The 25,343-nt window shown below is 41.8% G+C and overlaps 1 protein-coding gene across 1 annotated transcript in view; it reads left to right on the top strand.

Annotated features, from left to right (window-relative positions):
* Positions 1–25,343, top strand: part of LOC115768613 (serine/threonine-protein phosphatase beta isoform) — a 33,201-nt gene that overhangs the window by 5,939 nt on the left and 1,919 nt on the right. The window lies entirely within an intron of this gene.

Raw genomic sequence — 25,343 nt, 5'->3', positions numbered from 1 at the left:
TACACGATATGACACTATAATTTACACCAGTGGACAAGCCAAGTGCCACGCCCACCGCCTAACGCCTACAGCCTGGAGCTTTTTATACCCTGAACCCATTAAAAATGGGTATAAGGGTATATTGTGTTTGTGCGAAATCCAAATGTATGTAACAGGCAGAACGAAGCATCTCCGACCCCATAAAGTATATATATTCTTGATCAGCATCAATAGCCGAGTTGATCTAGCCATGTCCGTCTGTCTGTCCGTCCGTCCGTATGTATGAACGCAAGGATCTCAGAACCTATAAGAGCTAGATACTAGATACGAAATTTTAGATGTAGGTGCTACTAGTTCCCGCGCAGATCGAGTTTGTTTCCGATAATCGATAACTTGCTCCGTTTCCAAGCAATCGATAAAAATCGATATCGATATCCTGTTTTTTGGGCAATTTTGGTAAATAATAAGAGCTAGAGTCACCAAACTTGACATATAGCTTCTAAAATAGAATATATATATGCATTTGATGTTGGAAGAAGAGGGTTCAGGGTATCCCCTAGTCGGGAGCTCCCGAATAGAACCTCTTACTTGTTACTTCTTCCCTTATGTATTTTGTTTTATTTTGCTTTGTTTTTTTTTAACACACATCTTTTAGTTGGTTTTGCTTTTGTACTTTGTCACATTGCGTGCACTTGGCAAATAAAAGTGAGTGAGATGTACGTAAAAACGAAAAAAAAGAAGAGAATTGCCAGCGGAGCAAAATGTTGTGGCTAATGACAAGTGTGTACGAGTGTGTGTGTGTGTGTGTGTGTGCGAGTGTGCGGGTGTTGCCAAAAGGATACTTGAGGGCTTAGCGCCACTGTCGACCAATTTTGAAGGTCGCAACTCTGACGAGGCCAACGACAAGCGACAAACGACAAACAACAGCCAATGTCGACCCACCGACCGCCTGACCATTTGACCCCAAATATGTAATTCTTTGAGCAGCACACCCAACTCGCACACACATACTGCTTAATACCACATTTGACCTTTTGACTTAGTTTTTCTTACTTTATTTTTGCAATTTTCTTATATTTTTCGCTGCCATTTTTTGTCGTTTCGTATTACTTAGCAAGTAGTTTGCTTTTTGCAGCGACTGTCGTTGCCGTGGTTCAGTTAGTAAAGTTAATTTTAGGGCTATTCCCAGTGGCTGTTATTAAGCCTTAATCGGATGGGCGGCAGCATGGCTTAAAGCGCTTAAAGGCGGCTTCAAGCGATACTTTGGCCAAGCTGCAGATATACTATGTAGTTACAGGGTATTTCACTTTGTCACAGGGCAAACATAACCTACTACACAGTATATATTCTGATAAGCAAGAAAAACTACGTTTAAAAGATTAGTTCAAATCGTAATTTTCCAGTTTATATTTTCGGATCTTAAGTACAGGCTGTGCAGGGCTTATTTCTGCCCTGTTTGATTCTATGATTATAAGTTAATAACTTTTCAAATTTCAGATAGAGTTTATCGAAGGAAATGCTTGCAGCTGTAGCTGAATAGTTATTGAGAATGCTGCGATCCAATCAAATTAAACTTAAATCATGCTTGCGCATGAAAGTTACTTTGAACAGTTTTCAGCTTGAATTCTCGATTCAATTTTTATTAGAATTCTTAATGAGTTGTCTTAAATAACATATGATAACAAATTAGCAGTAATAAATGAATAATAAGAATGTGAATGTGATCCGCAATTTAAGATTTATTATTATTATTATATATTGTTAGCAACAGAATTCTCGTATCGAATAGAATAGAGTAAAGCGTGATTACGTAAACTAATCTGAAAATCTCTCAAATTGTTGGTGGAAATTGTTGATCAGAGATTGTGGCACAATTTACACTTTCACTGGACAATATTAACCGAATCGCTGTGCCATCGATTTTTGACTTTTCCCTTTTCATACTGTTTAACAAAGTTAAAAGAGTTTAAAGGTTTTGTGAATGTCGAATGTGAATGTCAGTAAAAATGTTAAGATCATATTGCTACACTTATTTTTTTTTTTTTGGATTAAGTTTAGCTTTATTTTAATTTTTCTGTTATTATCTGGAACAACTTAAATTAAATTTGTATGAATATTTACAATCTACTTATTCTACTGGTAAGTCTTATATACAAATTTACAGTGTCAACTATATAAATCGATCTGGGAGATCTATTGGGTGAGACCTTCGTAGTCTCCTCCGCGTTCGGAGTCCTCCAATTCTGCGCCTATTCAGAAGACGCCTAGCCAGTCGATTAGGATGACTTCTCAGTCGCGCTATATAATTTGCGGCCTGTATATTTATTATGTCCCCGACTTTGGGCACTCCTAAGTCTTTTTCCAAGTCGGAGGTTCTCATATACCAGGGGGCACCAGACAGATATCGGAGCGTTTTTGCTTGGAGCACCCTGATTTTTGAAAGACTGGACTTTGCAGCAATGCCATATACCTGGATACCATAACGCCAGGCGGGAGCTATGCAGGATTTATAAATGGTGACTTTATTTTTCAAAGATAGCGCATTTCTACTGTTCAGAAGCCATCTTAGTTTTCTTATTCTGTTCTTTAGGGTTACTGAAACACTTGTGATGTGCTTGTTAAAGTTCAAGCGTCTGTCTAGGTGCACACCTAAGTATTTGTGGCTGTTGAAGTGCGTCACCAATTGGCCGCGCAAGAAAACTCCCGGACACATGTCCCTCCGTAGCGCATAGGTCACATTGGCGCATTTATTTAAATTAATGCCAATATTCCAGCGCTTGGCCCACATTTCAAATTGGTGGAGATATTGCTGCAGGACGTCGGTAGCTTCGTAGACACAATCGTTTCTTGACAAGATGGCTGTGTCATCTGCAAAAGTGGCGATTGTAAGGTCGTGGGGGTCCGCGACTTCAATTGTAGAGCCAGTGGGCATATCGTAGGTAAAGAGGGTGTAGAGCGTGGGCCCTAGCACACTCCCTTGAGGAACGCCAGCCCCGATGGCCTTCATGTTTGACTCAACTCCATCGAGTACTACCGAAAATGACCGGTTTGTCAAATAATTCTGCACAATTAAATATAGTTGAGGTGGCAGTAAGGGCTTAATTTTGCAGAGTAGCCCATCATGCCAGACTCTGTCGAAGGCTTGTTTTATGTCTAAGTACGCTGCCACTACGTACTCTTTGGCTTCGAAACCCTCGAGGATAAAATTCACCACCCTATTTAGCTGTTCCGGTGTGCCATGAGATTTTCGGAACCCAAACTGAAAGGGGGGAATTTTTTCTTTAATTCTGTCCAAAGACAGCAGTCTCGTAAGCAGACAACGTTCGAATAGTTTTCCGATCGTGGGCAACAAACTAATAGGCCTGTATGAGTCTAGGGACGAGGGGCTCATTCCAGCCTTATAGATCATGCATATTCTCGCCTTTTTCCATTGGCTTGGAACATGCCCCAATCTCAATACCGCATTAAAGATTAACACTAAAAATAGGACTGCTCTGACCGGCAATGCCTTTAGTGTTATGTTGTCGATGCCATCATCGCCAGGAGCTTTTCTTGTCTTAAGTGCTGCTATGTGGTCTGATACTTCGTTGACAGTGATTGGAGCAACTGGGAGGCTTAGCTGGCCTGGGCTCTCCAGTGTGAGTTGAACCCTTCTGTTCATGCTTGCCGAACTTGTATTAAAAGGCTTGAAGCGATCCTCCAAGTCTTCGGCAAATGCATCAGCCCGTTCCTTTGGGGATCTGGCCCAAGATCCATCAGGCTTTCTGATCGGAAATTTGGGGGACACTTGCTGTTTGTGCCTTCTCGTCAGTCTCCATAGGGAGTGACTTGAGGATTCATCTGGAGAAACATTTTCCAAAAAACGGTCGGTTTCCCTTTGTCTATTCAGCTGCAGCAGCTTTTTGACACGGTTCGACACTCTACGGTAGATCCTGTCCACAATTGGATCTCCGGTTCGACAGTACTGCCTTCTAATCCTTCTCTTAATCAGCAGTAGTGTATGGATTGCTGGCGGAAGTCTCACTTGTGGTCGTGAGCTTTCTGATCGGCTTACTGGCGCAGAAATGAGGGCTGCCGAGTGAACCTTGTTCAGGAATAGCGCATATACATCTTCGATGTCTTCTGGTGCAAGTATTTCCAAGTTTAGGTCTAGAGTTTCCTCTAGATCTCGTCGAAAAGCAGCAATGTTGGCTCCAGGAGGCAGCAGACGACCTTTAATTGTTTTGCCCTTTGGAATACAGTCGTAACCAACTACTAGTGGGATATGATCAGAGGATAGCTGAAACTCAGGCCTTATACTTAAGCCATCTGGGTGAAGTCCGTTATAAATAAAGAAGTCAATGGCACTCGGCGTGTAACTTTGGGCAAACGGGAAATGAGTGGCTTGCCCAGTCGCTAGTATTTCAGATGATGAGTTTTGCACCGCGTCCAGTAAGCAGGTGCCTCTTGCGTTAGCTCTAAAGCAACCCCAGCATCTGTTTTTTGCGTTAAAATCGCCTCCTATAAGGAACATTCTTCCTAGTCCGCTAAAAAGTTGCTGGAATTCCATTGCTGACCACGACAGTTGCGGCGGGAGATATGCCGAAGCAATGGTTAATTCACCCCTGCTAGTTGCAATCTGGATGCTGGCCATTTGCAATTTCTCCATCCTTACCGGTTCATTTTGGAAATATTCGATCTCCTGCTTAATAAGCACCGCCGCTCCTCCTCTTGCTCTATCGCTAGGATGATCCGCTTTGTGAATTTTGTAGCCTGGAATAAAGATGGATACACCGGTCTGAAGCCAGGTCTCTGTAATTAGCATCACGTCAATATTATGTTCAGTTAGGAAGTGCTTAAGCTCCTCCACATGCCCAGAGATACCACGGGCATTCCACAATCCGAGGCTTAGTGAATTGTGCATCATTTTTTGGCGTTCAATAGACTCAGACACATTTGTTTTAGGAACTGATTCGTCTCCTGAAGTTCCTTAAACATAGCTTGTAGAGTGTCGACTTTCACAGTGAGTGCTTCTATTGCAGCCTCCAGCCTTGAACTATTGTGGGGTGGGGTATCTTGGTGCTTGGGGGTAGGGTTCCTAATTGACGTCTCTTTATTGAACTTTTCCAGCCCAGTACGCAGAGTATCGGCGTACGAAATATTTCCTCGCACTAAGGTTGCTGGAATGTGTTGCTGACGGTCTTTTTTGCCACTGACATTACTTTTAAGTCCTAGACTTACTTTTGGTCTTCTTTCTTGCGTTCTAGCTTTGAACACATTGCACCCCTTATGCCAAGCCTCATGGTTTCCACCGCAGTTGATACAGCAAAGATTCTCAACCAAGGTTTCTTTGCATTGAGCTGTTGGATGATTTTGAGCACACTTTCCACAGGTATAAGGCCTCATACAGTAGTTTTTTGTATGTCCAAATCCTTGGCATCTGTGGCACAGGATGGCATTCAAATTTTTCTTTGGTATTTCAACCAAGACTCTTTGTCGCCCTATTTGCTTGATTTTCAGCGCATCCTTATTATTAGGCTCGCGAGCCAAATCAATGAAAAAGAAATTATTTTGTATTAGTTCCTCAATAGCTTCACCGTTTTCCTGTTGTTGGGCCTTACGAGGACGAGGATTGTGGATACGAAGGACATTGTGTCCATATCGCATAAACTCCTCTTTAATGCTATCTTCAGGGGTGGTGCTAGCCAAATTGCGGACGATAATCCTGAAGGCCTTGTCTTCCTTCAGTTGGTATGTAAAGTGATGTGCATTATTTTCTTTGAGAAACTGCACTAGGCTTCGATATGAATTCGAGTTTTCAACGTGAACTCTTACTTTTCCTTGTGTTCCAACGTGGAGGGTATAACTATCTGACCCAATGACTGTATCAAGCTCTGCCTCCATCTGGGTCACATTATTTACATTTTCAATGAAGATGGGGGGTGGCTTCCTGGATCTGGGTACTCTGGCTTCTTTTTCCGCATTCAGCTCTACTTCCATCTCTTCTGCCAGTGCCTCGGCATGGGCTATTTCCTCCTCTGTAGGATCATCGTTCTCTTCATTATCCAGTATTGCAAATTGGTTTTTTGAGTTTATTGGGATCTCCTTTAGACGTCTGTCCATCGATATCTGAGATGCAATTAACCTCCCTTTTTTACCATTTGCTTTTGGAAAGCTTGAAGGCAGCTTACGTTTTATTTTGGTCGTCATCCAGCTGAGTGATTTAACTGATGACTTTCCTAGTTCATTGATATTACTTTCTGGTGCGCCTGCAACTACACTTTTGTAGTTAATTTTTGGGATGGTGCACACTCCTCCACTTGAAGTTGTGACAGTGTAGGTAGACGCGTAGATGGAGTTTGTCGACGTCAATGTGCATGTCGTTGCTGCAAAATTGCTACTACTGCACTTAATTGCAGTATTTGAAGCACTTACAGTATTTAGGGAAATCATTTCACGAATTTCCGCAGGTGTAGCGCCAGCAATTCTCATCATTTTAGCGAATTCTGGTCGCAGCTCTCTCGGTTGAGAGGGCGTGGATGCACTAACATCCATGCCCAATGTTGTTTGGCTCAATGTTGTTTTTTTTCTTATTAATTTTTCACGAAAATTATAAATTTAATGGTACACAATTTTTATTTTTTTTTGATGAAAATTTACCTCTGCGTTTGACAAGCAGTGTTGTAAAAGTGTTGCTACACTTATAAATCCAGGCTTTTCAAGTTTTTAAATGAAGACTAAAGATCGATCGAAAAATGTTTAACACAATTTTCTAATATGATCCGGAGTTGCTATTGGACCAGGAACGTGTATCAAGCAGTCAGTAGCACCCGATTGCAATGTTCGTACATGTTTTTTATTTTATTTTACTTGGTCTCTTTGTCGGTCGAAAATTGATTAGCGATGTGGCGCCCTCTGTTGAGCCCGGGGGTCAGGTAAAATACGAGAAGATTTTGTGGCCAAAAAAAAAAAAATGTGTTTCGCAGCTGCCAGCGACGACGGCAAGAGCAATAACTATAACCGAAAGTGCCTCGACTAGCAGATACCCTGCAGGTTCTAAACACACACACACACACACACTCAAGCAAGCCCCACTTCTTGCATGCGCAATGCGTTCTCGAATTAGTTCGGTGCTTGTAGTGCGATCTGAATAAAATGTTGTATGGCAGCTAAAGTTGTGTATATACCAAAGCGCAGGTATATACCTCTAGTGGCCGTAGTCCGTAGCCGTGTCTACTCTACATCCTTCATCATCAACTCAAGCTATCATTTGAATTAGGGTATAACAAGGCAACGCTGGCAACGCCAACGCCAAAACCAGCGCTCTTAACGCCTTTGTGTCTTTGACGTCACGGACCAAGCTGAAGTGTGTGTGTGTGTGTGTGGGTGTGTGTGTGTGTGGGTGTGTGTGGGTGTGCGTGTGCGTCTGTGCTTGTCATGATTTATGGTGCACTCGCACACGCGCACACACTGCAATTGGCCGTTACGTGTAACGTGTTCGTTCGAAAGGAAGCGCTTCCTTTCTCTCCCACCCTTCTGTGTCGCTGCACGCTTCCCTTGGCCTCTTCGGCGTTTTTGGCCAGCTCTTTCCATTTCTAATTGCTGACATGCCAAGCTCTGCTATTTGCCCATTGCCTGTCGCCCGTTGCATACTTTAGTGCGCATGCAATTTTAATGCCCCATCGTCGTCGCCGTTGTCGCCATCGTGTCCTGCCGCAGCCCCAAACACCGTGCCCACCAAACGCCGCGCCCCGTTTCGCAATTGCAAATTTCATGAGCAGCTGCAAAAATATAAATCAACAAAGTTGCCTTCAAGCAAAGCACCAACCAGTGCAGCGACAGAGAGCGAGCGAGCGGGTGTGTCCCAAGAAGTCGGTAAGTGAGTTGTAGTTGTAGTATGCTCCATTCAGGTCACGCTGCAGGATGTGCCGGGAAGTGGGCGGTGATGGGCGGTGGTGGGCGGCTGGGACTGTCGCTGACTGTTGCATAAAACATGGCATGGCCCGCTTTTTCATCGATGAATGGCCTTTCACTTCTTCATTTCTTGCTTTTTTTTTGTGGTACTTCTTAGTTGTTGCCTTTGTGAACCCCTTGTGCAACAGTTTAAACTCTAAGCTGCTTATGCAAAAACTTAAATTAAGTACAAATTGGGGTACAAGTACAATTGCTAATTGCATTTTTTTTGCGTACTCTCAACACGTTTGGCAACTGTTGCGGTCTGTCTATAGAACTATATTCAATTAAAGTTTGACAAATTAAAACTATTGAATCTAGCATACACAACTTTTATTGGACCTCTAGAGCATAGTAAAAAGAAATCAGATGAATGGAGTTGATTGGTTAAATAATAATGTAGGATCATTCAGGAATTGGGTTAAAGTTGTTGCTAATCAGACTTAAGTCAATATGCAATTAATGCAATCTCTTATCATATTCTTATTCTTGAATGCAAGCCAGTCGCCGGCTCAAACTACAGTTCATAAAACTGAATATTCATGAGCCCAGTGCTTGGTTGAAGCCTTGGCTTAAAGCAATTGCATTTTTAATTGTGAGTGATTTTCTAATTTCCTTCTGCATCTGGCCTTTTCAGCAGCTTATCCCTAGCTTCGGGTTAGTTATAACTTTAAACTATTTAAGTCTTGGCCGTTTTGCTTTTAGCTCGAAGTAAGTAGAGCTTTTAGTCTTTGGGTCTTCAAACGAAAATGTGAGTGGCTTGCTCTTTCCTTACCGGGCCAGACTCTTGTTCTCTTCAACTTTAACCTATGGCTCATATAGTATCCCGAACTTCTAGTTGCGAAAGTATCTGCGCTCGTACATTAAAAGATGCTCATGTGGATTTAACTTCAAGTTAACGCTACACAGGAATCTTTTTATCAAACTCAAATCAAATCGAAATCAGGCACAGACCAAACCCCCAAACGACCTTGTCGCCCATTAGAAATTGTCTGTAAAACTGTTCCAAGCAAATGACCAATTGTGTGCTTGCGTTGCCTTCACATCTGCCCTCCCTTGACGCCCGCCCCCTTCTTTGTGCCTCCACCCAGTCCCTAGCGTGCCCCTTCTGTGCATGTGGCCCAAATGGCTTTCTTTTTTTCTATTTGTTGTTTTTTTTTTTTTTTTTTGGCAACATTTGAGGCATATTTTGGGGCATATTTTTAAAACGAGCTTCGCCAACAGACGTCAGCCCAATGAAGGGAATGCAACAAAAAGCAAAAAGAATAGGCGAAAGTATGAAGGTAACACCTTGACCTTTGGCACAGCCCATGAATTTAGCTAAAGGTGCAGCCGGTGGGTGTGGCCCATGCGCTGTACGCCTCCAACCAACACGTAATAGCTTCCTGTGACGGGCAAGTGCTGCGGCCGGTTGCCCCACTGAAAGAGTTGCCGCTGCAGTTAAGGGAAAAGGTGGCAGGTTATTTAAAGGCGCGCGTTGTTAAAACTTTTGCAACACCTGACCCAAGCACAAAGCGTTGTTGTAGCCGTTTTTGTTGTTGCTTTTGTTGCTGCTGTTGTACAACACACTTTTATAATGGCACAAAAAACAATAGAAGCCAGAGACTAAATGAGCGCAAAGAAATTCGTATTGAAAGCAGTTAATGTCGACGTCATTGCCAGTCCAAACAAACATTGCGCGATTGGGTTATATGGGTTTTTTTTATAAGGTTTGTAACCTAAAACATTTCATTCAAGAATTCGTTTTGAATTCAATTCATCTACCTTGTGCGGCTAGTGATAAAAAGAATATAGAATAAAAACCTTAACATTATTATCGATAGCTAAAATTCTTATGGAGTAAGCTCGCATTGATCTAGTGTCAAGTTTCTGGACCCAAGGCTGGCAAAGTCTCAGCCTGCTTATAGCTGTACAATCGTCTAAAACGTGCTCTGGTATTTCTTCTCTTCACTCAAATGTGGTTTTGGGCAGCTTCTGATTATCCATGGAATGGAATTTTTCCTTCCTATTGCGTCCTGCTATAGCTGCCAATATTCCTTCCTTGTTATTGCCTAAGATGGTCCCTTTGTTATGATTATCACATGACGAGCTGGCGATATCAATTCGAACAGAAGGCAAGCCTCTATGAGGGTGATCACCTCGAGGTATCTCTGATTCTAGGTCCAGTAAGGATTTACTCTCAATAGATATTCCGTTTTCTAATATAAAAGTTTGCATTTATAGGGTATTTACAAGTTGTGCTGTTAGTTTTGAGCTTTCTATTTACTGTTTGTGGTTGTGTAAATAATATGTATATAGAGCAGTATATACCTGGCAAAGTGATTATTTTTGTTGTTGTTGCTGTTGTTCATGACACGGATTTTAGCCCATTGAGTGCGATGTGGCACAGCGGGTTTTAAGGTGTTAAGTTCAAAGTGAAGTTTGATGCGAGTCCACAATCCCCCTAATCCAAGTGGCAAACAATGTTTAGGGTTAATGCAAAGAGCAGCACAAGAATCGACAAGAACAACAGCGACAACGGCAAAAAGAACAACATTCAAGGTAAAATTTAAATAAAATCGAAAATTACGTCAATGGGCTATGGTACGGTACAAACTAGGCAGACGACGGACGGTACAGACGCAATGGGAAACAAAGTCCACAGCGATGACGAGGGCATTGCCAGAGTGCGATGAAAGGTGTATAGGGCGACGGGCTGGTGGTGGGTGGGCATAGCGGGACAAGGCCTCTTGCGTTATTTTTAATTAACAAATAGGCCAGGCAAATATTTAAACAAATGCAACCGACAATCCACCTCCACCTGATGAAACTTTCAAAGTGGCCCGTGCACTTGGAATGGGATGAAATGAAGTGGAAAGAGCTCAACTTTATTCACTTCCCAAAATTTCAAATAGATTATGTTATACAAAAATATTAAGTTTGGGTTTTTAGGCAGTCTTAGCAAAACTTGTCTTATTATTTTTAATTTTTTATTCATTTTATAACTAGGAAGCTGCCGCAAGCAGCTTTTGTAGCAGAGAATTCTATTTTAAAATTTTCGTTTAAAGTCTCGTAAAAAGAATTAACTGGAAATTGCTGAGCCACTTTGCTGATTTTTAGAAAATATGGTAACGCCATTCTAAGAAATGTGGCAAGCTTGTTAGGGTTTGCTGCCAGGCACTCAAGTGCTTCGATTTCACATGAATTACAAACTGAATATGTTTACATATGAATTATAAAGGCAGTTTAGCAAGAATGCACTTGAGTTCTCAGTTTTCAAACATTAAAACTGACATAGGTTTTTGTTCATATCCAGAAGAGATATGGCAACGCTTGGCAAGCTTATTATGTATAGCTTATATGTATATGATATGGCAGCGCTTTTGGGCAAACAAATGGCAAGCTTTAAGAACTTTTTTGCATTTCTCGTCAAGATACTTCCTTTAAATATGTTAGACTAATGCTCTCTATTTATGAGATATGGCAGATACACTGAAATACATTTATTGCCATATGGCAGCTCTGCTGCATGAAAGGTGGCAAGCTCACCAAGTAGTCCACTCAGCTTTTAGCTACATAAGCTAACACGACCGTACTTCAAATCCCTCCCATACTAAATCACTCAAAACATATTCAATCCAACTGAATGTACTCTAATCAGTCACTCGAATGCATTCGAAACATAAAGATATGGCAACATTGCTGCAGAAAATGTGTGAAAAGGTATTCCTTTAATACTCTAACTATTACTCATGAATGCAAACGAATGTTTCACCACGCATTCGTATCTTTGTTCAATAATTTAAATTATCAATTTAGCTATAGATAAACTATATTATAAGCATGACAAATGGCTTAAATGACAATTCGAATGGATCCAAAAGTAGAACTCGCTAGACAACGTTATAGCCGTTGGCCTCGTAAACATGGGAATGGAAATATATGCTTATTTTTAAGGTCGTTACGTTGTTGTTTGTCTGTTTTTCAATGATTGCCGATAAGATAAGTGAAAATAGCCGAATGAGTGAAAGAAATGCCAGAAAACGAGTACCCGAAAAACCGAATATCATATGCCGAATGACCGAAATGAATCAGCGCGTCTTTTGTAATGCTGGCGTCGATCCAAAGAGGTGCTAGCCATGTGGACAGTCGAAAGCGAGGAGCTGCGTTGAAGGTGCTGTCAGAGGGGTCCGTGGGGTGGGCAAAGGGGAAAGGGGAAACGGGGTTGGCAGTGATGGCGGGGTAAGACTTGTATGTTGGCTGCCAAATTGCGGCCGTGTGGGAGAGCCACACGCTAAAGCTTCCGTGTTGCCACACGCTTCCTCCTCTAAAGCTGCAACAATAAGAACGGCAGCAACAACAACAACAACAACAACTGCGACGAGTCGCTAATTAAGCAAAAGCCCCAAGTAAATAAATTGGAATTTGCACTCTGAGCGAGACAGCTGCAACAGACGCAGACGCTATAAAGCAGCATATATACCAGATGTATATATACACATGTATTTAAATATATCGATAATTGTTGTGGGTGCGTAGAGAACTGCAGTCAAGAGGCGCTAAACGTGAACAAATCGATCGTCGGCCTGCCGAATGATGACAGAGGGGAATAGAAGCTACCTTACAGTAGGGTTTGGATTGGGAAAGGTTTTGCACTCTGATGCAGAGTGTATTAGGGGTATTATAATATAGTCATTGAATGTGTAACGCATACTCTGCTATGTCCTCGAACCCATGTATATATTCCGGATCAGCATAAATGGTCAAGTCTGTTGTAAAACTTTGCATAGTTTAGTCTTTCTGTTGCAGGCAGAACATATGTCAATGACGGCCAAATCGGACCACTATATCATATATAGTTGTCATGTAAACGATCGCTCAAAAACTGAAATCTAGTATAAATAAATTGCGTGTTTTCGAAAATATGTCAAGAAAACTTGGCATTTACAATAAACAGGACTTTATTTAAAACGGACTACTATATCATATAGCTCTATAAAAAGGATTGTTCGAAAAATTAGTTTTGTTTACAGAAAAAGCTGCTGGTTTGCAGACTTTACAAATCTCTGCAGATAACTGCAAAAGTCTAGGACACGTTTTAACAAGGGTATTGAGACGTCGGTGGGCAAAGAAAGCCGTTTTTTTTTCTCTCTTGTTTTCTGACGTGTGTGTGTGTGTCTGTGTTTGTTGTTTTTCGCATTTGCTGTTGGCTTTGAGTTTTTCCATTTTTCAATTTGCCAGTTCAGAATTAACAAGAAAACAAGAGAGAGAGAGTGCACTACTCGGGAGGGCACGACTGCAAGATGCCCTGAAGCCAAATGCCAAATTGTCGTTGCCATGATTTCCACTTTTCTCCAATCATCTTGCGGCTATGCTTCTTCCACTCTTAGCCACACATTATCGGAAATGCGTTCTTGAGCATCTTCGGTTCTTATTGTCCGATCTTTCAGGCAAAAATATAACATAAATACAAAAGTATGTTAATACCAAAGCGAAAACTGTTGACTCGGCTGTTGATGCTGAGCAAGAATATATATTTTTTCTCACATGTTTCTTGCTGTTATATATATTTGCCTAAACCGATTATACCCTTTTTCAATGGGCTCAGGGTATAAACAGCAGCAGAAGCAGCAACAACGGCAACTATTGCTAAAAATACATTTTTTTTTAAAGATTTAACTTTTCTGTTGTTGTTGTTGTTGTCGCACGCGCTGCCTTCATTGTCATTGTTCTCTAGCTGGGTTTGGCTAGCCGGGCAGTAAAGGGGTGAATGGAGGATGTGGTTGCAAGTATTGGGCGTAGGCAGTAGTATATAGTTGAAAGGCTTTGCGGGTGCAGCAAGTGAAAAGCGAAAGAAAGTTGAAGAAGAAGCACTACACTTGACCTCGACAGTGAATTATAATTTATGAGTTCGACCAAATGAAAATCTTAGATGGTCTAAATTTACTCAGCGCGTCATGAGTACAACGATTTAGTGCTACTATGAATAGCCCAAAGGCTGTTTTTAGGAGTGAATTTCCGAGAAGCAATTAGAGAAGCTGCAGGCGTTTTAGAATTATAATTGCACAGAAATATGCTTAAGAGTATGCAAAAGGGTTTGGAAAAGCGGAGCTTTTAATGAAATTGATATAGAAGCGTTGAGAGAAGAGAAGCAAAGAGTGAAACTTTTACAGAAGAGAAGCGAAGCGAAAGAAGAAAAAGTGAAGTGCGTAAAGTTTACAGGAGAGAAGCTAAAAAAGAGCATTTAGCATTTAAAAAAGTGCGAGGAATATTTTGTAAATAAAAACTTATTTGAAAAACAAAGGGAGAAGTTTTTCGAGAAGCAAAGTAAAATTAGATTTGTTAGATTAGATTCCGCGGGAAACGGGAATAGATTTGTGATTGTGTGTGTATAGCTCAGAGACTATCTCTGTTTCAAAATCGATATTTATCGATACGATGGAAACAGAGAAAAATATACAAAAAAAGAAAATGTCTATTAAATATCTTAATGCAGCAGACAGTTGGGCGAACATAGCCAGATCGCTTCAGCATTTGGCGAATACCAATTATTTAAGATCATTAAGATGGGGCAATATTACCCCAGAAGCCAAATGGTTCAGTTCAAAGTTGGGACGACCTCAACGAACTCATCAGTGGATATCATTCAGAGAACTATTAGAAGTTGTTTTTATGGGCAACGGGTCGATATTTCATTTGTGGTTACTTCTGCTTTTGCTGCTGCTGTTGCTGCTGCTGTTGTTATTGCTGATTGCTTGAAGCAACAAAATTATTTATTTATTTCTTGGCGCTGTTTGTTTCTGATTTGTTTGTTTGCTTTCAACGTTATAGCTGCCGCTTGCTGTTGCTTGCCAAGGCAGAAATTGATTTTTATAAATAGCGCGCATACGCAACGTGGCACGCACTGAAGTAGAAAGCAGCACATTGGCTGTCTCTCTGTTTGCTTCTCTGGCTGTGTGCGTCTGTGTTTGAGTTTCTGTTTGCCCTCGTCTACTTTCGCTTGTCAACAAATTTGTGCCCGGGGTGGGGTGTGTGTGTGTATGCTTGGGGTGCATGCATGGGGTGCAGCAGCTGCTGTCACGGCACAGCTACAATAGATCGCTTCAATGGATACGTATGGAATGCTGCTGCTGCTGCTGCTGCTGCAGCATTCACCATGGATGTGATTTTTTTTGTTCTGCTTTTTCTGTTTTCTGTTCTCTGCCAACAAAAAGGCGAACAGCATCAGGAATCAGCGACACGGAATTGCTTTGACTCGCTTTGTAATTCTGTTTACTAAGCAATCTCAAACCAATCGTTGCAGATGCAATATACGTATGTGAATGCTATATACTCAGTACTCGAACTCTTTGCATAATCAAACAATTTGAGTGCCCGTCTCTCCTACCCGCTTCCGGTCCCTCTCCCTCTGTGTGCGCTACACTCTGCATGTGGCCTTCTTGCGAAATGCTCGCTATAATACAAATCTGAAAGCACAAGAACAAATATCAGCTAATGACAGGCGTAGCATTAAATACTCTTCAAGTTAAGTGTTTTATATACGTCTAGTCAAATAGCTAACAATTAAATTGATTATGAGCTCTAGCTATATGCAGAGTATATGAAACGATTTAATAGATCTTAATAGGTCTTAGCCCGAGTCTTAATAAAGCCTTCGCTTAACCCTATCAGATCATCAGAATGATTAGACATACAAGAAATTCTACATGCGTTACCTATTTGATGATAAAATTAAAGAACTCATTTTTTTTACTCTTTTAAATCTGTATTTATTGAATTGTGTTGCCAGGCCAGCTAACAACACATTTGCTCGGCGTTTGTTTAGATTGCATTTACGGCTCTTTATTTCCATTGGTGTTTTTTTTTATTTTTTGTTATTTTTTATTCGATTTTATAGACAATTTCGTTTATAATTGAATTCAGATTCGTTTTCACTTTGGCTTTTGCTTAATGTTAATTGCACAATGTTTATTTTATGGCTCCATTAAGTATTTCGAATGAAAAGCAGGCTCACACACGAGCACACACGGACTGGAGGCGCACAAAAGACATTACGCATACGCCCCGTGTGCCACATACAAAAATTGCATTGAGCACTCGACACGCCCCACACACAAACACATACACAAACACACACACAAATGTCATGTAAATGGCGTTATAATCAGCGCTAATGTGCTTAAATGAGGGCTGGGGCCCAGGCCATTGGTGGTTGGGTGGATCGGTTCGGTGGTGCCATCACGTGTCCAAGTGGCGATTTTTAAGTAAATTTGAACGCCGCTTCGTTTCGCCCAGTGCGGCCGGCCGCAACCTTCCATTCAACTGGGTCAATGCAAAACGGAAGCATTTTGCAAATATGTTTTCGCCCACGTGGCGATTTTCAGTGGCTCTTTGTGTAACTTTGGGCGCTACAATCGCCAATTTGGGCAATTTTCTTGAAATTCCGATGCGGCAACTGGAACTGGAACAATGATGCAAAGCGATTCGTTGTTGCATGAATGGCTTTTGAGCATCCGAAATAACCAAAAACCGACATCAATTGAGTTTCCATTCACATGCCCAACCTGGTTGCATTGCTATTGGTAAAGTTGGCTCTTATAGCTCCTAACCGATTCGTTAGCAAACCCAATTTGCCTGCTAAATGCCTTGCATGTGCCTTAAATAATTATTATTTAACACATAAAACGGTTCGCTTATGACTTACATTTCTGATACTGAACCTCTCGTACAGATTTTAAATAGACTGCCTCGCTTTTGTATCCTTTTGTTCATGGTTTGGCCTCTAGATCAATTCTGCATCAAAATCTGGCAACATTATTTTTGGTCAAAATTCATGTCAAAATGGTACCCTCAAATATCCTATATGGACATAGGTCAAAACTTCCCACCCCCATAACTTGGTCAAATCTTATCCTATTTTCATAGGGTTTGGCTTTTTGTTCATGGTTTGGCCTCTATTTGGATATTGTATCCATTTGGTCAGGATGCGATAACCTAACCGATTCGCGATAGCTAACGCGAAACGTAGTGAGTTTAAACCGATTTGCTTAAGATTTTTACCCGTTTCGCATCATTCACACACCCGAAAAATTGAAAAAGCAGGCATTTTGCCTATGTTCTTTTACCCCTTCACTAACGAACCGATTTGGGTTTGGGTTTGATATCTCTTTCCAATTGTTTGCTGTATAAGCTTATTAAACCAGGTCCTATGTTGACCGACCTTTTTATTTTAGATTTGTAAGCGTTAAGCAAACACCCTTCAATTGTAATCAACTTTCAGCCGGACTTTTGGCCAAGCTATGACTATAATAAACAAGATTTTTCAACTGACTAATTTGATATACATAAACGCTTCGCTTCTGGCTTATAAATAAGCTAATTTAGCCGTTTGTTTAACATGGGCTTCACTCATAACGTCTCTTAACCGATTTGTTGTATGTTAACCGATTCGTTTTCAAACCGCTTCGGTTCATTTTCTTAGGCAAACGATTAAATGTCTTTTATTGCTGCAGTTCTCAAACCGATTCGTCTAATAGACATAACCGCTTCGCTGTAGATTAGTATTGAAAGCTGCCTCTGCAGTTATGTTACCCGTTTCGCTGTTAAATCGTTGTGTTTTATATCTGTTATCGTTTAACCTAACCTTAACGAATCATAACAGTTCGATTTGTAACCGATTTCTTCAATCTTAAACGTTTCGTTTTTAAATCGTTTGAATTTTCATTTATTTTCAATTAATTTATTGAATCAATTTTCAAACTTTTGGCTGCTTAGCACACACCCAATGCACCTGCCCCTACCACCTACCCCTTTCTCCCTACCCCCTAGCGTCGCTCGTCCTGCCAAGTGGGTCAATGCAAAACGGAAGCGTTTTCGAGCATGTGAAATATGCATTGCCTAGTTTCAGGCGCAGCAGTCGCAACGACAACAATTTAAAATGAAATTTTCTGCACTCGTCCTTAATCAACGTTCGCTGGCCCACAGGCGTTTATCCTTGCTGTTGCTGCAGTTGCTGTTGTTATTGTTGTTGTTGTTTTAGTTGTTATCTTTGGTTCATTTGGCGCAATTTCAACTTGAGCACGCAAATCCCCGCCGGCACAGATAGCCCATAAAGTGGGCATTGGCTGGGGCAGAGTCCCAGGGTGGATGGGCGTGGCAATTAATGAGAACAAACCTGTGCATATTGTGTGCTCGCAAGCTAAAGAGCTAAAGACAGGAGCCAAGGAGCCGCCGCCAATAGCAACAATAACAACAACAACAGCCGCATTTCGACATTGAACCCTGTAATCATGCCCTGTAATTACCATCAAGTGGACGGCCCCGAAAGAGGCGACATTTTATCGATTACCAAAACGAAGGTCAACTCGACTTCGATCTTGATGAAGAGGTGCGATAGGGGTGATGGTGTGTGAAATGGGCTAGACTCCAAAGTGGACATTAATTGAATCAGAGTGCCGGAATGTGGGTCAATGTGGTTGTGGTTCGCCTCACGCATTTTCATGTGTGTGTGTGTGCGAGTGTGTGCTTGCTTTACATGCTGACCGAAATGTTAATTAAATTTTAAGCTGACCGTTTGCACATTCCCGATTCAAAGTGTGCGGCTGGGGGTGGTGGGCGGTGCGTTGAGAGACTCGAAGGGTTGGGGGTTGATTGAAAATTGATTGCTTTTTGTCACAGTTTGCAGATTGTGAAGTGGTTAAGAGTACGGGCTATACACGCGAATAATGCGTTTCCATTTAGCCAATCTGTCGTTTAATAAATGAAAATGAAATGGAAAATGAAAACAACTGAGCGCTAGTCGGGACTAGGCCAGCAGATACCCTATATTCAGTGCAGCAATCACACACGCTTTATGCAGCGGATGTGCTGCTTCTTCCCTCCCTTCTCGAAAATGCGGCCTTGATTATACTCGATGCTTATTGTCCGATTCCTATGAAATGTGCAGGGCCTACAAATGGCATGCAAGTATGCTTAAGAACAGCCCAAGCAGGCCCCCTTTGCGCCATGCAGGGTATATATAGTACAAATTGACCGAAGCGAACTGCAACAATTCGATTTAAACTGCTGCAAAACGATGCTTTTAAGCTGGAAACCGGAGCTGAGTGCATTATGTTGTGCTAATTAATTCCCTGGAAAGATATTAGTTAACTTTTGCCTTTTAATCAAATTTCATGCGAGCTTGGCAACAGACTTTTGCGCAACAAAGCTGAAGTGTTTTCAATTAAGTCGGCTTTTAAAGAGAATCTTTTGCTAAATTTAGCCGCTGGCACTACTTAAGCCCGAGCTGAACTTTAGTCAGTGCATTAAGTCAATTAATTTGCTGCGCGCTGTCAAAAGTCAAATTTGCATTTTCAAAATGTTGGCATTTCTGGCCTTGAGAGTGCATCATACATACCCTTTGAAGCATTCATTACTGCAAAAGGGGTTCTATAAATAAATTAAACAAATAAAAACAACATAAAAGTGAATAAAAACGATAAAAGCATATGCATAAAAAAAAAATATTATATATTGAAGCAGATACTAATTTCTGAAAAATTGTAAAAGCTGAAGTTTTTCCTCCATTTTCCACTGAAATTAATACAAATAGATTTTTGATCGTAGTTCACAGTTTACTTTGCCCGAAGCACTCAACTGAAATGCGTCGTGTTTTCTGTGCTGTCAAGACGGCAAGGAAGAAAGCATGGAGGATATGCTAAAGTTTCAACTCGCTTCCTTTGCCTGTTTGCTCAACTAACCGACAACACAAACTGCCATCCTGGCTGCCTGGCTGCCTGGCTGCCTGCCTGCCTTATCTTTGCCTTCATTTGCAAAGCCTTTTCACTTAATTTGCTTCGCAGGCTTGCCGCCTCCACTATGCCACGCCCCTGTGTACTCTGTTTCCTGTCTCCTTCGCCTGCTCTCCGTCGTTTGCTCAACATTTTCGCCAGTCTTTTAATGGCTTCAGCACTTCTGCACTGGCCTCACGGAAGCTGTGCCTGCTCCAGTTAAGCCTGCTGCCTGGGACGACCCTTCCACCCGCAAACCCCCGTCTCCACCCCTTTGGAAGAGCTGTCGAGTAATCGGGTCATGAAATGGCATCCACATTTTTCATTAAGCCAAAAGTGCGAGGCATCTTCATCTTATTTACAATGGCCTGTCAGAAGGGCTTTCATCTCTGAAGCCCATCAGAGACACACTCACACACACACGCACAACCTGCACACGGAAATGTAACAACTCTGTTTTTCAAAAAAAGTAGCTACTTTGAATAGCAATCTACAACGACAAACTGTGACCAGAATCAGTTTAAGATAGGGCATCTAAACTTTTTCAAGGAACATGCATCCAAAAATATATCAAAGAGGGATATATATGTGTGTGTGAAAATGTATATATATTAAATAAAATCTTCAAATCTGCAAATGAAGCGATTCGTCTGTGCTAGATGTGCTGAAGAGCACCCAAGAGGATCTCCACTTTGCAAAGCAGTCCGGGAAGCCGACTTCTATTGCGCCTCTCTGCCAATTACAAAGGCTGTAAATGGTATATAGACCGAATCTAGTTACGCAAGCCAGCTCCCGATATCTCGACACTTCCTCACAAGGCGAAGAAGAAGCTACCCTTCTCCCATGGTAGCTGGCAAATCTGTGCTGTGACAGATCGTGCCATCCTCTAAACAGCCGGCGAAATTCTGAATTCCATTGCCGGAACCGGAACCCAATCTTAAGAGTATACCAACTCGAGAAGGATCCAACCCATCGATCTTCCGCACCGGGTACTTGGACAAGCTAAAATCGAATAATAAAAACGACGTATAAGACTTAACAACAAATGTTAAGTATGTCAATCCCCTTACTGTACAGCTAGTCTTAGATGCTAAAGAATAGTAACCACAAACTGGCTAATAAAAGAAGAAAACCAAAAATATCTTCAAATAATTGTAGTTTCAATAAAGTTGTCCAGCTATTTATTTATTTATATAGCTGTACTTAATAAATATTTGTATTTACTAGATAGATCTATATTCAATATATTTATATTTGAATTTGAACCAGCGACCTACCGTTTGTCGGTTTTTGGCAGTTTTTTGCTACGTTCTTGATACGTTTCCGATTTCTGGCCAAAGTTTTAACCCACTTAAAATCTAGCTAAAATGCAAATGCCTTTAGTTAAGTTGGCCTATACCTACTGCCAAATAAAGAATTCGATATGACAACAGTTAGTAAGTGTGTAGACAGTTCGGTGTTGTGGTAACCTGCGACTTTTCTATTCATTTCATGCGACTAAACGCTGTGCGTTGTATAATTTGAAGCGCTGCGAATAAGTTGAGCCATCATCAGCTGCAGTATGCGCTGGCCGCGCCCACATGCCGCCAGGCCCTGAGGCCTCGGCACGTGTAATATTCTACATTTATAATTTCTGTCGTGCAGCTGCGTGGGGAGTGCTGGCAACCGAGGGGGGGGGGGGGGGGGGCGGGCAAAAATGTTAATCATGATGAACCAGTTAGACACAGAAAGGAAAAAAAAAAACGAAAATTGAAGGAATGAGCTGGGGAAAGTGGAGACCAGTCCGATTACCAACCGACCGACCGACTTACTGACTGACTGAGGGACTGAGGGACTGGCTGACAGTGGCAGCAGGGACCTGTGTGGGCACACACATGCATGTGCCACGTGAGCGTGTGCTGATGGCGTGCCTGGGATTGGGGCTGGATGGGGCTTGGGGGTTGGAGGGCTGGCACGTGTTCGTGTCTCGTTTCTCATGTAAAATGCATGAAAAACAAACACGCGCGTCTTTTTTGCTTACGCATAAAAGTTTTCTTCTCTTTTTATTTTTATATATATATATATATATTTTTTTTTTATCCAACTTAGCTACACGCCCCAGCCGTCCCCGTCTTTTCTCTGTCGGTTCACTTGGGCTGCTGCCAGCGGGTGTGCGTTGGTGCCCCACCCCTTGTGGTTGACGGTGGGTTGTTGCACTGCGGAAATTTGCATAGAGATACAAATAAAATAAACGCGATGCTTTTGTGTTGAGCAGCCCCTGTGCGCAGCCCCCCTCCCACCACCCTTCCATCGTTCTCTCTTCCTTTGCGTGTGTCTCTGTCACGTGTGCGTCTAAATGTTGCGGCCCCAAAGTCGGACATTTGTTGTTGCAACAAAGAAAATTGTGAATAGATCATAGTACAGTCCACAAATCACGCTGCCCAAAGCTGATTGATACACCTGGTTGATTGATAAGTGTGATAAGAGACAAAGAAAGAGGTTAGGAGAGTGTGAAAAACGGTGTTGCCCTTTATTCGTTTAACACTAGAAGCTGACATCCAACTGGAAGTGCATGAAGAGAATGAAGTTGAACTAGACCAAATTAGGCTCCTTCACCGTATTCTAGTCAGTTGCAACAAATGTGCCAAATGCGGTGTTTCTGGCTAACAAATTCTGCGAAATAGGCTCAGAAAACTCGGCAGTGGACATCGATATTTAGCGATGTTACGAAAATGGGCCAGCTATTAGAAAAAGCGAAAGATGAATTATTTCGCTTCTGATAAAGAAAAGCCCGTAAAAAGTGAATGTTGATCGAAATTGAACGATTTGCAGAACACGGCGTTTGCTTAACAGGAAACTGCAAACATCTAGCTAGGGCGGGCTCTTGACGTTGATCAAGATCAAAAATGTTACAATCGTTAGCGCAACTGTTATGTATACCCTGTTTTGAAATGCATCTCTGATCAGTACAGGGTATTAAAGTATAGCATATCATGTACCGCGCTGCACAGATTAAATCAGGTTTTAAGCTTTTTGTGACTTTATGCACATAACTTACACGCACACCGACTGGCTAACACACACACACACACACACACACACACGCACACATACACAGAGAGTAAGACAAAAGCGGAGACAAAGTGGAGCAGCTGTTGCATAATTTATGCGTGGAGCAAACCCACTTGCCAGTCAGTCGATAGTCCTCCAGCTGGTGGCTGGCAGATTTGGCACCGAATTATGCAGCGCCCAAAAGTATGCAGCAGCAGCTGCTGCTGCTTTTGTTGTGTTGCCATGGCAGACTGTCAGGAGTCAGGAGGACTCCTTCAGTCGAATCTCATATGCTGGTGTAGTAAAACCTTTGTGCTCTGCATAATTTAGTGTTTAGCCTTATTCCAAATGTGCGCAGCATCGGTAGCAACAACATCTGCTACCAGATTGAGTGGCAGACACAGCGTGTGGGTAATGTAGTTAAAGTGCTGACTGCCTGACAACCGGAAATGATGACAAAAGCAACTAAAACGCGAAATGCAGATGGGAGTTGACGGATGACAGATGTCTGTTGACTTGGCCAGCTGGTGAAACATGCAAATTAACGTAAAGAGGTGACAAACCGGTTCAAAGTTGAACCACTTCCAAGCTTCAACATCTAAATTCAGCCGAGTTGGGTGACAGCCGGAAGCTGTTGTGAAAACAAAGCTGAGTGAAATGAAGATGAGCTACGAGAAAGTTTGGAAAGTTATAGCAGCCATTTAGTGTGTGTTTAGAGAAGCGTAACTGCGGACCTCAAACAAAATATTTTCCCGTATATGATTATGATATACTTGTGAGTATTTCCAGGCTTTGCCCAGTTTAAATCCATCGAATAAAGAACCAACAGTTCAACAGAATCAAGGCTTAGATCCACAAACAAAGATTTTCGCACATAAAAACTTTCATTCGGTATTTTCCATTCAAGAGGCGTGAATTTTGTGAAACGTGTGAAACATGTCTCAAATGAATTTTTCCGCAGATCTTCGAAATTGAGTAGCGTACCGATTCGAATCAAAAACAAAACAAACATATTAGCATACATACAGATGCATACATGCATGTAAGTATGCATGCATTTTTGCATATATAAATATATGCATGCATGCATGTTCTGCTTTTGGTATTCGAAAACAAACATGCATGCATATATAGTTTGGCTCAACTAATAATTTGAGGGCAGCAACATTAAGGCGACATCCGAGTCGGCAGCTTATGTATTATATATTATATATTAATATATTATATAAATCTCGACTTATCATTCATCTGGCATCTATATGCTACAAAGGTCGACTCTGACAAGCCTGTATACTGTCGGAGATGTCGCCTTATACACAGATAGTTTCTAGGTAGAGGTATGTGTGCAACGCAACCCGGAATCTGTTAAGTTAGCAGCCAAACTAGGCAATGACTTGTTAAAGGACTTGTAATAAAGTAGATCAAATTAACAAACGTATTTGGAATTCCAGTCTCATTTTATTATTGCCTTTATGCTCAAAGCTGAAATTCAAATGTAATTAAAGCAAAGCCCTCATAAGTCAAATCAAATGTCGAAACTAAATGCGCATTAATCAAATACCAAAGTAACGCCTTTCTTCCTCTTTCGCTCCCTCTCGCTCTCTCATTCGGTCTGGCTGTACCTTTGCCCTTTTGCACATACCCACAATGATTAATTGTAGAATCGCAGCTGCTGCTGCAATTGCAATCGCAGCATTTCGTGGAACTTGACAGCAGCTGCCAGCTAGAAATACAACTATAAATAGGAAAATCCTGCTGCTGCTCCCTGGTTGACCATTGGGCGGCTTTTGGGGTGTGTGTGGGTGGGCGGTTTTATGCTGCAGTTGAAATGTGGCCAAGTTCGAGCTGCACTTCAGACCAAGCGTTTGGGTCGCCCACTTTGTGCTTTTTATATATTTAATTCATATTTTTTTCGGTCTATTTTGTGTATGCAAATTTAATTTAATTTTTTTTCTCTTGAGTGTGTGTGTGTGTGTGAGTGTGTGTGTGTGTGTGTGTGTGTGTGTGTGAGTGGGCGTGACCTACTTGCATGCCCAGCGCAGGGACACGTTCCCGTTTCCCTTAGCTCCGCAACATGTGCACAAAAAATTAATTTCAAAGTAAATGACAGCGAATGGAGAGACAGCCAGGGCCACAACGCGGAACGCCCCCTCAAAGTGTGTGCGTGTGCGTGGGTGTGTGTGTGCAGGCACTGTCACGCCCACTTGTTGGGCTTCACTGGTTGCTTATGCAATTGAGTTGCTTTCTAGTGTCTGAAATATTCCTGAAGCGTTGACATGTGAACGCTCAAAATAGTTGAAGCTGAACGCCTGACAAAGGCACACACACTCGCATACACACACACACACACGCGCGTAAACAACACACATCGCTGAGCTCGCATTGCGCTTTTGTTTTTGTGTTTCGAAGGTCACCGCCTGCTCCCGCCCCCGCCCCCGCCCTCGCCCTCGCCCATTCACATTCATACATAATAATCCCTACGCTTTTCGCCTGTGCGCCACAAAGTATGCCACATTTGATTTTCCCATTTTTTTTATTTTACATTTGTGTGCCTGGCAACCCACTAACAACAATAACAACAACAAACTCTGCAACAGCAGCAAAAGTTTTCCACCCAAACAAAGCGTCGATAAATTAGTTTTTTCCCCAATGTTA

Source organism: Drosophila novamexicana, unplaced genomic scaffold (assembly GCF_003285875.2).
Source record: "Drosophila novamexicana strain 15010-1031.04,08,12 unplaced genomic scaffold, DnovRS2.1 tig00001856-arrow-arrow-pilon, whole genome shotgun sequence".
Classification (NCBI taxonomy): domain Eukaryota; kingdom Metazoa; phylum Arthropoda; class Insecta; order Diptera; family Drosophilidae; genus Drosophila; species Drosophila novamexicana.
This window is presented reverse-complemented; position numbering and strand designations above follow the sequence as displayed.